Genomic DNA, 14,302 nt, shown 5'->3' on the forward strand with positions numbered 1-14,302 from the left:
CTTGCATTAGACCGCATGGAATCCGCATCACTGTATATGTTGATGCGCTTTTCATGCGGTCTAATGTGCGGATGGTACCCGGGTGTGGATGAGAGGACTCTCATCCAGACCCAGGTACCATTAAAAAAAAAAAGAATAAAATAAAAAATATATATATTCTCACCTTCTGACGGCCCGCGCTGCGTCCTGCCGGCTTCCCGCGCACTTCGCGGTTGAATGAAGGACCTTCGCTGACGTCAGAGTCATGTGACGGGTCACGTGACGCTGACGTCGGAAGGTCCTACAGTCTTCACTGCCGGCAGCCGGGGCCGATGAAGCCGGACACCGGGGGCCATCAGAGGGTAAAGTATAGATTTATTTTTTATTTTTTGACATCACACACTATATAAATCCATGCCGGTTGCATGGATTTATATAGTGTGAAGTTGACAAGCACTTTCCAAGTGATGCTAAAATCGCTTGGGAAGCGCTTGTCAACCCGCATGCGGAAATGAAAGTGAAGACCGCTTCATTTCCGCATGTCCCTGGCAGGAAACCGCATGTACAATCCGCATGCGTTTTTTCCTGCCAGAGAGATGCAGAAACGCTCAGGAAAAAATCCTGAGCATTTCTGCATCGTGTGCACATACCCTAATAGATGAGATACAAGGGCGGCAGTAGAAGCATTTACCTCACTGCCCACTAATGAATGAAACCAAATATTGCCGAATAAGGCTCATTTGGATATGAAAAGATATCTATTGTGATCCAAATAGTTTTCTATGTATAGAGACTGGAGAGACGGCTGAACACCGGGATGACCAGTGTAGTTGTACATAGAAGCAGTTTTCGCTTGCTACGTATAGCATAATCCCTTTTATCCAATTTCCTGAGAAATAAGCCCTCATAATAAAGTGAATAGTGTATACCGAGTAGGATTATATTGAGGACTCACTATTGGTGGTGATTTATTCTGAAGAATAATATATTAGACAAATAAGCCCTCGATACACAACTGCCATAACAGAAGCACAAGCACTTTAATAGTTATGGCTCATATAACCCAGCGCTGAATTATCAGAAACATCCAGTACTGTGTGATTTTAAAGGCCCCGTCACACTTAGCGACGCTGCATGATCCCGACAACGATACGACCTGTCAGGGATCGTTGCTGCGTCGCTATGTGGTCGCTGGTGAGCTGTCAAACAGGCAGGCTCACCAACGATCAGGGGAGCAGCGACATCGTGGAAAGAATTTTTCCACGATGTCCTGCTCCTGGTTACGAGCCTGCTGAAGCAGAAGCAGGCTGGTAACTATGGTAAACATCGGGTTACTAGTGGCACACGAGCACCTAGTAACCCGTTGTTTATCATGCTTACCACTCTGCTACAGTGCGTGTGTGCCCCTAGTAACCCGATGTTTACCATAGTTACCAGCCTGATCGCTGCTCCCGCTGGTCACACACAGCGATGTGTGCTGACCAGCGGGAGGGCAACGACCTAAAAATGGTCCAGGACACTTTGCAGCGATCAGCGACCTCACAGCAGGGGCCTGATCGCTGCAAAGTGTCACACATAGCGACATCGCTGGTGAGGTCGCTGTTGCGTCACCAAAACCGTGACACAGCAGCGATCTCGCTATGTGAGACGGGGGCTTAAGTGTGTGTTATATTTTCCGTTATTATATCTAATAATCAAAATAAAAGTTATGTTTTATATTTCGGTCTTTATTAAGGGATCTCTATTTGCCTTTGGCAATTTGTGTGTACATGAAGTAAACCCTAAGCCGACCTTTGAACAGAGTTTTTGTGTGTCTGATCCACACAATGTTACTCCACATTATGAGCTAAAGAGGAGTTAAAAATGAGCAATTGCTGCCTATTTGCTTCTCTGCTGATCTGACACATGGGCCCATCAGGTAAAGTGATGGAAGGAAGTTTTCTCTCCTCATGTTGAAAAATGACATTTTCTGCCACCTATTGATGAGAGAAAAAAAGTGATGAAGGTTCACAAACTTCTAACATTAGTCAGTGAAAAACATACAGAACAAGGATGCAAATGTATCTTTTTTTTGACAATCCAATCATTTGAATGGGCCAGTTTTATCTGCAAATCAGATTACAATCAAACATGTCTCAAATTTCTTTTGTGAACCATCAGCATCAGAAAAGGTCCATAGACTATAATTATTATGTTTTTATAAGCAAAGAAAAGGAACACAATGCAAACTCTAAAATCAGACATTTAAATGAATGAGTTTGGTGGGCAAACAGGGTCTGACTGGAGCACCGGGACACTGGACGATTATCCGGTGGGCCAGGATCCTTGGCAGGACCCTGAGAAGGACATAGAGGGGGCCCACTGGTTTCAACTGAATGTGCGTCCGAGGACATTTCATTAATGATCAGTATTGTAATATTCGGTCACTATGTTGTAATATCTGGTCCGGTCATGGTGTGGTATTTATCCCTGTATGTGTTATTATTTGGTCACTATGTGGTGTGGACATGGTGTGGTGGTATTTCTCCCTTGTATGTGGAATTATTTGGTCGCTATATGTTGGTAATATCTAGTCTGGTCATGGTGTGGCGATATTTCTCCCTTTTACAGTATGTGGTATTATTCGCTCACTATGTGGTGATCATATGTGGTCTGCTCACGGTGTGACGGTAGTTCTCCCTTCTATGTGGAATAATTTGGTCGCTATATGCTGGTAAAATCTGGTCTGGTCATGGTGTGGCGATATTTGTCCCTTATACAATATGTGGTATTATTCGGTCACTATGTGGTGGTAATATGTGGTCTGGTCACTGTGTGGCTGTATTTCTCCCTTCTACGTGGGATTATTCGGTCGCTTTATGCTGGTAATATGTGGTCTGGTCACAGTGTCGCGTTAGTTCTCCCTTGAATGTGGTATTATTGGTCTTGAAAAAGTGGATTGTGTTGTGTATAGCAGCCAATTGTTCTCTCAGATATTAATTAGGAGAATAATCTTTATTTAGATTTGTGATTAAATACTTGGAACAAGATGTACTTACAGGAAATCTACTGTGAAAACAAGTAATCACCTCTCCAAAGGATAAGTGATAAGGTATTGATTGGTGGGGGTCTGACTGCTGGGACCCGCAACGATTGGTAGAATGTGGAGCTTTTATCCCCACTAGACTGGAGCAGCATGTGCGACTTCACCACTGATCCATTCATTCCCTCAATGGCTGCGAGCGCTGCTCTTGTTTTTTTCTGGAAGTCCCAAAGAGAATGAATGGATCTGCAGTCAGACATCCCACCTGCCGCTGCATTTTAAAATGGGGATAAAAGTGTCCTGTCAGGGATAAAACTTCCCAATCCTGATCAGTGCGGTTTCCAATGGACGGACCCAAACGATCATTAAGTTATCACCAATCCTGAGGAGCCCATGGATCGGCGATAACTTGTTTTCACCAAAGAAGCCCTTTAATGCAAACTACCGTAATTGTCCATCCCAGTTGTGCTGTGCGCACAGTAGATGTGCAGGAGCCGCCTGTGTTTTACAGTCGAGGTCCCACTATAACGGGGATAACGGCTAACAGGTATCTGCATCTAGCTGTAGGGTGGGCCCCAGTCTCCCCAGTCCGACGCTGTGGACAAATATAACCTGTCTGGGCAATTGTAGCCAATTTTGCTGCAAAAAAAGAAAAGTCTTTTTACCTTTTTAACCATAACTTTCAATGTCTTGGATAAATGTGTAACCTTTTATTAAATTCTGCCTTTATTCTGGGGATCTCATGGTAGTAGAGCATACCAGAGGTTGACTATATTTTATTTTTTATTTATTTATTTTTTACAGAAAGATCCAGGTAAAGAAAAGAAAAAAAAAGTAAAAAAAAATGGAAACCAAAAGGAAATAAACAGACCACACCTTTTTGGTAAATTGTTATACTTTGAGCAGCCCCATGATATAAGCTGGTGCAGGTCACTAATCAGACAAATCCACATGAATGAGTGTAAGAAGTGAATGCAGCACTCACCGCTATAATAAAACATTGTATTCCATAATTAATAACCATCAGCTTCTCACAGAGGGAGGTCGGCGAGTGGTACATACAGCGCATTGTGAAAGGATTTGGCCCCCTTGAACTTTTCTACCTTTTGCCACATTTCTGGCTTCAAACATAAAGATATAAAATTCAAATTTTGGGGGGAAGAATCAACAACAAGTGGGAATGAAATCTATTGGATATTTTAAACTTTTTAAAGAAAAATAAAAAATGAAAAGTGGGGCGTGCAATATTATTCGGCCCCTTTACTTTCAGTTCAGCAAACTCACTCCAGAAGTTCAGTGAGGATCTCTGAATGATCCAATGTTGTCCTAAATGACTGGTAACAATAACTAGAATCCACCTGTGTGTAATCAAGTCTCCGTATAAATGCACCTGCTGTGTGATAGTCTCAGGGTTCTGTTTCAAGTGCAGAGAGCATCATGAAGACCAAGGAACACACCAGGCAGGTCCGAGATACTGTTGTGGCGAAGTTCAAAGCCGGATTTGGATACAAAAAGATTTCCCAAGTTTTAAACATCTCAAGGAGCACTGTGCAAGTGTGACACCCCAGGGGTCTGGTTGCCACAGTAATAGAGATATTATGTCTGAGAGCAAGTGGGAGGTTTCTCTGGTCAGGATCCCTAAACATGCAACACGGTCCGCCCAGACCTGGGAGGGGAGGAATCTGCCCTTTTAAACTGGGTCTGGGGCGGGATTAGAGCAGTCAGAGTGAAGCTGCAGACAGAGTCAGAGCCTGGAGAGGGAAAGGAAGAACTAGGAGCTCTGTAGGAGCAGTAGCAGAAGTTCAGGGGCTGGAGCTGAGCAGAGTTCGCCCTGGACGAAGATACTAAAACCGGACACAGGAGTCCGAGGCTGTGGGGACATCCAGGTCCAGCAGCAGAAACCAGCCGGCAGGGGATTCCAGGTCCTCTGGCCATAGAAGCCCGGAGGCTCAGTCACAGAGAAGGGACCAGCGCCGCCATCCAGGAGCGGAGGCTAACAGAAGGCCCCAAGTCACCAGCCATACGGGTGAGCACCACACGGTATACTCAGGGACGTGGGCTACTTGTAACTGCTGACAGCAAGGTAGCCAGGAAGAGTGCAGATTAACGGGGAGGCCTACAACTCCACCTGGCCAGGGGAACTCCTGCTTGCTCGCAGACTGACCAGGCCCCTTATACTAGCCAGTACTCCCGGGAGGGTCTGTCTTGTACCATCAGTAAAGACCCTGAACTGCACCTCACGTCTCTGTGATTCCTTGCCGCTCCAGCACCATTAGCACTGGGACCCTCACACCATCACTCCCATCATCATCCACATTAGCTGCCCTGAGGCAATACTCCTCCCGTGGGGAGTTATCCCATACTCGGCTGCGCAACCAACATCAGCCTCAGCGGTCGGCAGCGCAGCGGGGGTCCCCACTGACCGCAATCCACGGGTGGCGTAGTCGGACACTTATTTCAGCAATTAGACTGCCACTGGTTTGACCACCCTGGGCACGGACCGGGTCACCGCCACGGAGAACTACAACCCCCAGCGATCCGGCTCCGGGTATTCCCCTGCACAGCAGCAGCAGCACAGGCCCAGGGGGCGCGTCACAAGCGATCATATTGAAATGGAAGGAGTATCAGACCAATGCAAATCTACCAAGACCCGGCCGTCCCTCTAAACCAGTTTTTCCCAAACTCCAGTCCTCACGGACCCCCACAGGTCGTGTTTTCAGGATTTCGTTAGTATTGCATAGGTGATGGAAGTATCATCAAGGCATCAGGAATTCTCTCACCTGTGCAATACTATGGAAATCCTGAAAACATGACCTGTGGGGTCTGTGAGGACTGGAGTATGGGAAACACTGCTCTAAACTTTCATCTCGAACAAGGAGAAGACTGATCAGAGATGCAGCCAAAAGGCCCATGATCACTCTGGATGAACTGCACAGATCTAGAGCTGAGGTGGGATAGTCTGTCCATAGGACAACAATCAGTTGTACACTGCACAAATCTGGGCTTTATGGAAGAATGGCAAGAAGAAAGCCATTTCTCAAAGATATCCACAAACAGTCTCGTTTGAAGTTTGCCACAAGCCACCTGGTAGACACACCAAACATGTAGAATAAGGTGCTCTGGTCAGATGAAACCAAAATCGAACTTTTTGGCCACAATGCAAAACGATATGTTTGGCGTAAACACCTGAATCCAATCGAGAATCAGAGGAAAGAGCTGAAAACTGCTGTTCACAAACGCCCTCCATCCAACCTCAATGAGCTCGAGCTGTTTTGCATGGAAGAATGGGCAAGAATTTCAGCCACTCGATGTGCAAAACTGATAGAGACATACCCTAAGCGACTTTCAGCTGTAATCGCAGCAAAAGGTGGCACTACAAAGTATTAACTCAAGGGGGCCGAATAATATTGCACGCCCCACTTTTCAATTTGTTAAAAAAGTTTAAAATAGCAAATAAATTTCGTTCCACTTCACGATTGTGTCCCACTTGTTGTTGATTCTTCCCCAGAAAAATAGAATTTTATATCTTTACTAGATGGTGGCCTGATTTTAACGCATCGGGTATTCTAGAATATGTATGCGGCCGACCGGGCGCAATCAGCAGAACGTTGTTTAAATTTGGCGCCAAAATCGCTGATTGGTCGCGGACGGCAACCGCGACTAATCAGCAAAACGGTGTTTAAATTTGGCGGCAATATCGGTGATTGGTCACGGGTGGCGGCCGCGACCAATCAGCGAACTGTGTTAGTGAGGACGGGAGAGCTTGTTTAAATTTGGCGATAAAATAGACCAATCAGCAGAGCGTTGTTTAAATTTTCCGGCAATCTCGCTGATTGGTCTCAGCCGGCCGGCGGCCGGGACCAATGAGCAGAGCGGTGTTTAAATTTGGCTCCAAAATCGCTGATTGGTAGCAGTCGCCGGCGGCCGCGACCAATGAGCAGAGCGGCGTTTAAATTTGCCGCTGATATCGCTGATTGGTCGCGGTGGCTGGCCACGATTAATCAGCAGAGCGGCGTTTAAATTTGCCGCCCATCTCGCTCATTGGTCGCGGTGGCCGGCCGCGATCAATCAGCAGAGCGGCGTTTAAATTTGCCGCCCATCTCGCTGATTGGTCGCGGTCGGCCACCGCGACCAATCAGCAGAGCGGCGTTTAAATTTGCAGCCTATATCGCTGATTGGTCGCGGTCGGCCACCGCGACCAATCAGCACAGCGGCGTTTAAATTTGCCGCCCATCTCGCTGATTGGTTGCGGTCGGCCACCGCGACCAATCAGCGTCGTATTAGTGTGGGCCTGGGAGCGGCGCTGCTTGTGCGGCTCCTTCTGCTGCGAGAAGCCGGGAGATGAGCGGCTGCTCGCAGCAGAAGCATCCCGACCGGCGGCTCCGCTCCCCGGTCCTCCGTTCACACTTGCTGTTGGGAGATCAGCGGGCTGAGCCGCTGATCTTCCGACGTTAGCCGCATGGAGGTCAGCGGCGCCGGTCGGGATAGTTGTGCTGCTAGTGCCGCTCATCTCCCCGCTGCATCGCCGCTGACCTCCGTCCGCCAGATGAGCCGCTAACGGCCGCCATCTTTTTTCAGAAATCCCGCGGGATTTCCAGGACGGACAGACAGACAGATGGGATAAGACAATAATATAGTAGATGTTTGAAGCCAGAAATGTGGCAAAAGGTAGAAAAGTTTAAGGGGGCCAAATCCTTTCACAATGCACTGTATAGGCGACGGCAGTACTGTGTATTTGCAGGATTCCAGGCCAGTATCTGCCACCCGCTGTATTTCCCATGTGAGAAGCTCTGATATTTTATTACAGGGAAACTGTCATCAGGTTTTTGCTATGTAATCTAAAAGCAACAAGTCGGGGCAGAGGACCTTATCCCAGCGATGTGTCACTTGCTGGTCTGCATGATGGCATTTTGATATAATCCCTCTTATCTGCTGCAGATCTAGCAGTTCCCTGAATTCACAGATTATGTAGAGACCAATGCGGGAAAGTTACCCCAAATGTTATAGAAGTCAGCATTGGATTTTCTTCTTTCAGATCACCTCACAGACCAATGTAAGTTAAGGGACAAGTTCAGATGACTGTTTATCCCACTGTTTTTTGAAAGAAATTCGCCATTAAAACTCATGCATACAGTACAAAAAGAAATAGATGCCACAACCAGGGCCGGCTCCAGGATTTCATGGGCCCCGGGCAAAAGTCTCAGTGGGCCCCTTTCACACCTACCACGATTCATGATGCACAGAAATATAGGTATAGTACAATGCTAAAGATTTCACTGACTTCTCACATTACATGAGTGATATCTATTGTAAAGTCTACAACAGCTCAGAAACCGGCGAATCCTCCCAGCGCACAGTGCAGACAATATAGTCCTCCATACAGTATTATGGACACCACATGGTCCTCCATACAGTATTATGGGCCCCACATGGTCATCCATATAGTATTATGGGCAGCACATGGTCCTGCATCCAGTACTATGGGCACCATATATTGCTCCATACAGAATAATGGACCGCATATAATGCTCCATACAGTATGATCCCCATATATTGCTCCATTCAGTATAATGGACCCCATATATTGCTCCATAAAGTAAAATGAGCCCCATATATTGCTCCATACAGTATGGGCCCTATATATTGCTCCATAAATAGTCGGCCCAATATATTGCTCCATAAAGAATAGGCCCCATATAATGCTCCATAGATAATGGGCCCTATATAATACTCCATACATAATGGGCCCCATATATTGTTCAATAGATAATGAGCCCCATATAATACTCCATATATAATGAGCCCCATATATTGTTCAATAGATAATGAGCCCCATATAATACTCCATACATAATGGGCCCCATATAATACTCCATTGTTAGAAAAATTAACACTTCCTTATCTTAGATAAGGGCACAGTGAGGATAAAAGGGAAATCAGTCTTTGAATTGTGTGGATAAAATAAAAGCTTATTTAATGTTCATTCAAAAAGGTGATTACAAAAAATGGAAAGAAAATAGTTCATAGCACACAACAAAAGGAGTATCAGGTTAACAGAAAATAGAAACAATTATAAGTTCTTACGTATCCAGTTTTGTCAGTATGTGATGGTCCGTGGTGGAGACTTCAAGGTATGAGAATCTACCCACCATACTGATGCCTCTCCTTATATACCATCTTGCCTCATGGATATACATTAGAGACTATTTTTACAGTTACATAACCCAATATGGCGGTTTGCTGATATGGCAGTAACCTCCATACCTATAATAGAGTATGTATTTTCGACTGTGTACAATTACTTCATGTTGCATATTTCAAACATATGGCTAAGGACTTTTCATCATTAGTTATCTCTAAATAACCCATCTTGACAACGAGTCCTATAGATTTGATGTACAGCACAGGTGTGTCTGCCAAGGTTCTCAGAATAACCTCTGTCACGCTCTGAACCTACTAAGCATGAGACTAAGCTTCTGAGAGCTTATATGTAATATTTTATATCATAAGAGATTAATATTTTACATCCATACATAATGAGCCCCATATATTGTTCAATAGATAATAAGCCCCATATAATACTCCATACATAATGGACCCCATATATTGTTCAATAAATAATGAGCCCCATATAATACTCCTTACATAATGAGCCCCATATAATACTCCTTACATAAAAAAAAAATCAAATACTCACCGCTCCTTGCTGGAAGCAGGCCTGTCTCATCAGCGCCTTCCGACTCTCTGCACTGGGACTGATCAGCAGAGGACACTCTGTAGTGACGTCATCGCGCCCTCTGCCCTGAGATGTCACAGAGTAAGAAGACGCAGAAGACAGAGGAGCAGCAGAGGAACAGGGAGAGGTAAGTATTGCAAACAGTTTAAAGCACTGGGGAAGGCCCAGTGCAAGTGCCCATTCGCTGGCATCAGGCCCCGCCGACTCATGGGCCCCATAGCGTGCTGGTGTCCCAGAGGGTGAGTGGGCCCCCTGCTCGCTCAGGGCCCAGGCTCTTGCCCGGGTGGTGATGCCGGCCCTGGGTACAACACATACGGCACCCGTTTTTAACTGATCCGCTGCAATGATTATGTAGGAAACTGTATTCATTTATAATCATCCACAGCGTGAGAGAAAACAGCTACAACATTACTGAATAAACAGAAACCCTGCAAGTATAAGAAAATGATTTTATTAAAAATATTTTGCATATCAATCCAGTTTGAAAAAAAATAACTTATTAAGCATTTTTTGCAAAGTAGCAGTCCACATCTGACAGACTCCTGTAACTCTGGACACAGTATAATAGTGTGGCCGCTGTTCTCTAGCAGGACCCTCTAATGATAGAAGCAGGACGGCATACTGTATCTCGCACAACGCTACCTGCATGCCATCTGATTTGCTAAGTGCTCCAACCGTATAAAGATCACTATGTATACAATATACTCCGAAAAGATGTCAGGGATTACTGTGAAGTAAAAATATTGTGGCCCCCATTGAGCAGGAATGATTAGAGATGGACAAGCTCCAGTTGGCAGACAGTCAGTGATGGCGGAGAGCTGATCATCTTTACTCGCTGCTCATTAGGAAAGTGGTCGCTTTCTGAAACCATTTGACTCTGAACTCGGCGTCAGACGGCATTATGTAAGAGGCCAATGTCTGAGTGGTTTTTGTGTCCGTTTGTCCTTCCTCTGTTCTTTCTGCCAAAAGATCCTCACCCATAACCTAAGGATTAAAATAAAGTTGAATTGTTACTAATATTATTTTTTTAAATTTAGCACATGAATTGAATTTCATAAATGAAAAGAAAACTTTCCCTCCGATGTCCACAAAACTGAGCGCCACTACATAAGCCACAAATAGTCTCCCCTCTCTCTCCCAGTCTGTGCAGCGGACGGGAACCATTTAAATGGGTGCAGGGCCGATTTTAGATAAAGTGGGGCCCTGGGGAAAAGTTTAAAGTGGGGTCCCAAATGCTGACATACAGCACCACACAAACATTTAGCTTGTATTTACATGCGCTGAGATCAGGCCGCTAAACGAGCGCAATCCACAATACTGAAGCCGTTCAACGCTTGTTTCCCGACCTCTTTACACCAGCTGAGGAAGAATGATGGATACAGAGCAATCACTAATAGATCAATCTGTCCCCATACAGCATCATGTTATCCACCGGGCGATGTGCTGCTGAGAACAAGGATTTTTGTTCTGGCATAAACAATCCAATTACTCGATGAATAGGCAGCATTTTGCTTGTTTAGTATAATACATGCCATAGTCCTCCATATTGTATAATGTGCCCCACAGCCCCCCATATTGTATAATGAGGCTCATAGTCCTCCAAATAGTATAATACACTCCCGATAGCCCTCCATATAGTATAATATACTCCCCATAGTCCTCCATATTGTATAATGTGCCCCACAGACCTCCATATTGTATAATGTGGCCCATATTCCTCCAAATAGTATAATACACTCCCCATAGCTCTCTATATAGTATAATGCACCTCATAGTTCTCCATATAGTATAATGCACCTCATAGTCCTCCATATACACTGTGTTCCAAATTATTATGCAAATAATATTTTCTCAGATTTTCCCAAATTACCTATATGAATTGCAGTCATTGTAATTTTCCAGTCAAATAACTATTAGAGTACAATTGAAAGGTTTTTGTACAAACTGCCTATGATAACAGTATATTTTAAAAAAAATAAAACACTCAAACTGCACTCAAAATGCATGTTCCAAATTATTATGCACAGCAGAGTTTTCAACCTTTTCATTTTAATAAAGAACAAAAAAATGGTCATTTTTGAAATTATAAGCATTAGCAGGTTATTACAAACTGAAATCAAACAGTTTTCAACTCAAAACTTTATTCTAGGTGATGTAATATTTGCACATAGGACCCCTTGTTCAAAAGGAGCTTCTGTATAATGTGTATAATGCACTCCCCATAGCCCTCCTTATAATATAATGCACTCCCCATAGCCCTCCATATAGTATAATGCACTCCCCATAGTCCTTCATATAGTATAATGCACTCCCCATAGTCCTTCATATAGTATAATGCACTCCCCATAGTCCTTCATATAGTATAATGCATTCTCCTCAGTCCTTAATAGAGTATAATGCAGCCTCCCTATAGTATAATGCAGCCAAACATATAGTACATATAATATAATGCAACCCATAGTCCTCGATAAAGTATAATTCGGCCCCAACCATAGAGTATAATGCAGCCCCCCAGTTCTGCAGTATTATGGTCACCACGTATAAAAAACAAATACATACAATACTCACCTCTCCTCATTCTCCAGCTGCTCCATGCTCTGCAGAGCGTCTCAGCAGCTCCACTCTGCAGGCACAGTCATTCCCCCGCTACCGATACAGTTCAATGCGCGATGCGGGGGGACGAACTCATGGGCCCTATAGCGGCACGCCATGGGCTGGAGGCCCCAGGCAGATGCCTAGTAAGCCTGCCCTTACGCTGGCCCTGAATGGGTGTCTCATGTAGGGGATGTGTTTTTCTGCTTTTTTTCTTGCCATAGTACAAATTCTATTCAGTAGGACTATCAAGAGTGTGCAAAGCAGTCATCAAAGCAAAAGGTGGCTACTTTGAAGAACCTAGAATATAAGACATATTTTCAGTTGTTTCACACTTTTTTGTTAAGTATATAATTCCACATGTGTTAATTCATAGTTTTGATGCCTTCAGTGTGAATGTACAATTTTCAAAGTCATGAAAATACAGAAAAATCTTTAAATGAGAAGGTGTGTCCAAACTTTTGGTCTGTTACTGTATATATCCAGGATGTGTGATCAAGGGGTGCCATACATACCAGAATGGGGGATCAAGGGGTGTCATGCATACCAGGATGGGTGATCAAGGGATGCCATGCATACCAGGATGGGGGATCAAGGGGTGCCATGCATACCAGGATGGGGGATCAAGGGGTGCCATGAAAACTAGGATGGGGATCAGGGGGTGCCATGCATACCAGGATGGTAGATCAAAGGGGTGCCATGAATACCAGGATGGGGGATCAAGGGATGCCATGCATACCAGGATGGGGGATCAAGGGGTGCCATGAAAACTAGGATGGGGATCAGGGGGTGCCATGCATACCAGGATGGTAGATCAAGGGGTGCCATGAAAACTAGGATGGGGATCAGGGGGTGCCATGCATACCAGGAAGGGGGGACCATACATACCAGGATGGAGGATATTAACAGAATTAGGGGACATTACCCCAATACCAATGTCAGCAGCAGACTCCTATTAGACAAAGATAGCACAAGTATACACAAAATGCAGTTTTTAAAAGGAAGGTTTTTATGATTAAGGGAAAAGGAAATCCAAACCTACAGGGCCCTGTGTGAAAAAAGTGATGCCCCTCCTTCCTTAAAACATAAATTAACTGTGATTTGTCACATCTTTGGGAAGCTGAGTTCAATTTCCGTAGCCCCACACAGCCCTGTTTACTGCCACACGTGTTCTCAATCAAGAAATCACTTAAATAGGACATGCCTGACAAAGTGAAGTAGAACAAAAGATCCTCTAAAGCTAGACATCATGCTGCGATCCAAAGAAATTCAGGACCAAATGAGAAACAAAGTAATTGAGATCTATCAGTCTGGAAAAAGTTCTAAAGCCATTTCTAAAGATTTGGGACTCCAGCAAACCACAGTGGGAGTCATTATCCACAATAGGTGAAAATATGGAACAATGGTCAACTTTCCTAGGCATGGCCGGCTGATCAAAATTACCCCAAGAGCGCAGCAAAGACTCATCCAAGAGGTCACAAAAGACCCCACAACAACATCCAGAGAACTGCAGGTCTCACTTGCCTCAGTTAAGGACAGTGTTCATGACTCCACCATAAGAAAGAGACTGGGCAAAAATGACACGCATAGCAGTGTTCCAAGATGAAAACCACAGCTGAGCAATAAGAACAAAGGCTCATCTCAGTTTTGGCAGAAAACATCTTGATGATCGCCAAGACTTTTGGGAGAATACTCTGTGGACTGACAAGACAAAAGTTGAACTTTTTGGAAGGTGTATGTCCCATTACATCTGGCGTAGAAGTAACACTGCATTTCAAAAAAGGAACATCATACCAACCGTAAAATATGGTGGCAGTAGCGTGATTGTCTGGGACTGTTATGCTGCTTCAGGACCTGGAAGACTTGCTGTGGTAAATGGAACCATGAATTCTGCTGGTTAACCAAAAAATCCTGAAAGAGAATGTCCGGCCATCTCTTCATGACCTCAAGCTGAAGTGCACTTGGGTTATGCA

The 14,302-nt window shown here is 44.6% G+C and overlaps 1 long non-coding RNA gene across 1 annotated transcript in view; it reads right to left on the reverse strand.

Annotated features, from left to right (window-relative positions):
• Window positions 1-1,778: 1,778 nt before the first annotated feature.
• LOC141180637 (uncharacterized) overlaps window positions 1,779-14,302 on the reverse strand; it is a 197,866-nt gene continuing 185,342 nt past the window's right edge. The window contains exon 3 of the long non-coding RNA XR_012256289.1: window positions 1,779-1,955. This is a non-coding gene — a long non-coding RNA (uncharacterized lncRNA). The remainder of the gene's footprint in view (window positions 1,956-14,302) is intronic.

This window comes from Phyllobates terribilis, unplaced genomic scaffold (assembly GCF_046119375.1).
Source record: "Phyllobates terribilis strain yellow unplaced genomic scaffold, ASM4611937v1 Scaffold_34__1_contigs__length_13252353, whole genome shotgun sequence".
Lineage (NCBI taxonomy): Eukaryota > Metazoa > Chordata > Amphibia > Anura > Dendrobatidae > Phyllobates > Phyllobates terribilis.